At 44.0% G+C, this 3,397-nt stretch overlaps 1 long non-coding RNA gene across 1 annotated transcript; it reads left to right on the top strand.

Moving 5' to 3' along the window:
• The first annotated feature begins 1,904 nt into the window (after positions 1-1,904).
• On the top strand, positions 1,905-3,159 carry LOC114113088 (uncharacterized). The gene is made up of 2 exons (XR_003588173.2): positions 1,905-1,940; positions 2,616-3,159. It is a non-coding gene; the product is annotated as an uncharacterized LOC114113088 (long non-coding RNA).
• The last annotated feature ends 238 nt before the right edge of the window (positions 3,160-3,397 follow it).

Here is a 3,397-nt window from a genome sequence, read left to right as displayed (position 1 = left end):
CCACCAGGCTCCCCTGTCCCTGGGATTCTCCAGGCAAGAACACTGGAATGGGTTGCCATTTCCTTCTCCAATGCATGAAAGTGAAAAGTGAAAAGTGAAGTTGCTCAGTTATGTACGACTCTTCGCGACCCCATGGATTGCAGCCTAGCAGGCTCCTCTGCCCATGGGATTTTCCAGGCAAGAGTATTGGAGTGGGGTGCTATTGCCTTCTCCGGTGAGGGACTGTAAGGAAGCAAATCTAACATATTCCCCTGCCTGAGGCTTGCCATACTAGGGGAATTTGCAAGGATTGAGTAGTCTTTACTTTGTTTCCTTACCTCCACCCCACTTCTGACCCATAAAAGAACCTGGCAACCAGGCCCCAGCAAGACGATTATTTGGAGGCACTAGATTGTCATTGTCTCAGCCAGCGGGTTCCCAAATAAAGCCCCTCATAGCTCAGTCAGTAAAGAATCTGCCTGCAATGCAGGAGACTCGGGTTTGATTCCTGGGTGAAACATGAAATTTTTCATTTCATTTTTCCTTTTCCTGGTCTAGACACCTCATCTCAGATTCACTGCAGCGAGCGGCACAAGCTTGGCCTTGCTAACAGACTATGTCACATGCCTTATATTAGACATGTTGTTGTCATAGCAAAATTTTGAGGCAAGTATAGCTTTTGTCTCTAATTTATACAAGTGTTAGTAAGCTGATCTTCAGGGTGGTTGGTAAATATTTAATGTCCCAAAGTACCGGTGCCTACAGATGTCTGCATACCCTGGTCGCCCAAGGAAACCCATGGAAGGCTTAATGCTTAGTATTAGCTCTCGGGCTCCTGGGTTTCAACAAATTATACTAATAAATTCCTGATGGGGTCTATGTAACCCTTAGTTTATTTGTGAAGAGAAAAATATCCATGGATTGAATGGTGGGGTCAATGACTCATGGTGCTTCATTCCCTGAGTATACTAAGAATGTCTGAAAACACACTAAATGTCATTTCAAAAAAAAAGATAATAATGGCAGGATAGAGTCAATGGAATTAACTGTTGTAGGGGAAAGTGGCAGAGGATATTTGGGGAGTACTATTGGAAAAGCTCTTAATGGATGCAGCCTAGACATTGAGTCAATTTTGAAGATAATGAGAAGAGAGGAATTAAGGTTTCTAGCAGACTACAGGTTGCTCATGATCATGTTGCTGCAGAGACCAGATCAGTGTATAAATCTGCAAAGTAGAGCTTCAGCAAAATATCTCAGCTTGTGACTTTATGGCCTAGAAAACTGAAGGATCAAGTTTTCCTGTTGAAGTCCATGAATGGAGCTGTGTGAAAAGACTCCTGGCATGAGACCGCTAACCCCAGAAACTGGAAAATTAGAAAAGAAGATACAACTTTGTGGCCTCTAGTCATTTAATTGTCAAGAAGAGGCTAGAGACCAGTGGGGCATGGTGTAAGGAAGGCGAGTTTAAAAAACTGTGGGTAGGGGTTAAGATATGTGAGGTTAGTAAATCCTAGTCTCAACCATCAAGGGAAACAAAGCTGGGTGCTGGTAGGTGAAATGGAATAGGAGTAAGTTTCCATAGCAGATTCTTTTGGGGGCTGGGAGTGGAAGAATCAGCAACTGTGACACTGAAGAAGCAACACTATTGTCAAGGAATTCCTCATATTTCCTAACCGGTGCATAACAATGGCACAGGGAGTATGTGACAAGGTCTCCAGTGAATCACTCTGCACTTCCTGAGTGAAGGATAAAGAAGTCCATGGACAAGAGAGATTTGTGATATCAGCATGAGTGTGGCAATTTACTTTGAGATTGCAAGCACGTGGAATTTAGGGTGGGAAACAAGTTCATCAGCCAGTCCTGGATATTCCCCCTGGGAGAAGCTGCCTGGTCTTTATAAAAGGAGTCTCCATCACAGGGCTGTCATTGTCGTGACAGTCATGTCTTCTTTGAAGCCTCAGGTGAGTGCTCTTAGAGATCTTTATGGAACATGGGTGTTGGGTTTAATCTGGGGGTAGAAGTGGATTTAATTGAAGCAATTAGTGCTGTGTCCGGGAAAAAGAAGATAATGAGGATTTAGGGATATATTGTTGGTATTTGGTCATGAATGCGATCTTAAATGTGAGGAGAAATTGGAGTCAGGGCACAGTCCTAACCTGAGAGAGAGTAAGGGGATGAGATACTGTGCCACAGCACAGCACACATTAGTTCCAAATGCCCCATTCTCAGCGTTCAGTCCCACTGAGTGCCTGGTTTGGGCCTCTGCATTTCTCAGAAGCCCACAGTCAGGTCAGCTTAGCCAGCAACCAAGACCTCATGGGAGAAATAAGTAGAGATTTGTTTGAGGATTGGCTACAAGTTTATTATCCAGATTCTTCTTCAGATTATGTTTGTATTCGTACAACACTTGTGTAGGTAATTTTGTTTTAGAAAATTGTAGGAGAGACTAACCAGAAAAGACTGAAGATCTGAGAGCAAGAGATACTAAAAATAATGGTGAAGAAGCTCTAAAAACCATAAAGACTGTATTAGGAATCCAGCAGAGTCCTTAGTGACGGGAGGAGTGTAGTTGGCGCTGCTAAATGTTCTACCAGTCAGACTCCAGTTATGAAGAATGTTGTCTGTTTGTATTTCAGATTCCTTGAGACCCAGGAAGGATGTCTCACCACCAGCATCCGCATCCGCATCCACATCCACACTAGCATCCGCATCAGCATCACCATCAGTGCAAGGAGCCCTGCCATCCACCTCCAATAGTGTGCCCACCGAAGTGCCATGAGCCTTGCCCACCCCATCCATGCCCACCTCCAGTGAGCCAGCAGAAATGCCCTCCTGGGCCGCCATGCCCACCATGCGAGCAGAAGTGTCCACCCAAGTGGAAGTAACAGCACCAGATTTCATCTGGACCAAGAAACAACATGATCCAGGCTCTTCCATTTCCTCCCTTCGGCCATGGTGACAGAGTGCATCTTCCTTAATCTCCTCCTGGACTGAGAGCTGACAGAGAAAACGCTTGGTTCCTGAAGCTGACACCATGTTGGTGGAAGAAGAGCAGCAGGTTCATCGCTTGATCTCTCTTTGCCTACTGTGTGTCTGTATCCATGTTGCGAAATCTACCCCATGAGCAAATAGTGTGTCTATTCCTTTGCTTCTCCAATAAAGCATATTCATAGCCCTTAATATTTCTTTCTTTCATTTTTTTTGCAGATAGTATTTTTAATCTCTTCTGTCAGCTAAAAGTATTCTTCTGAGTGTTCCTTTTCATTTCCTTTGGATTATCAGCATTAGACTTTTCCTTCACTGAGTTCAGCTTTGCCTGAAATATGTCTTTTGGACTGGATCCATCAAAGAATTCCTTCAGTGGTTTAAGACTTGTTTCTATCTTTGTCTACCTTGAAGACCCTGAAAAGAATTGAAT

This window comes from Ovis aries, chromosome 1 (assembly GCF_016772045.2).
Source record: "Ovis aries strain OAR_USU_Benz2616 breed Rambouillet chromosome 1, ARS-UI_Ramb_v3.0, whole genome shotgun sequence".
Lineage (NCBI taxonomy): Eukaryota > Metazoa > Chordata > Mammalia > Artiodactyla > Bovidae > Ovis > Ovis aries.
Note: the sequence above shows the minus strand (reverse complement) of the source record. Positions and strands in the feature narration are given on the sequence as shown.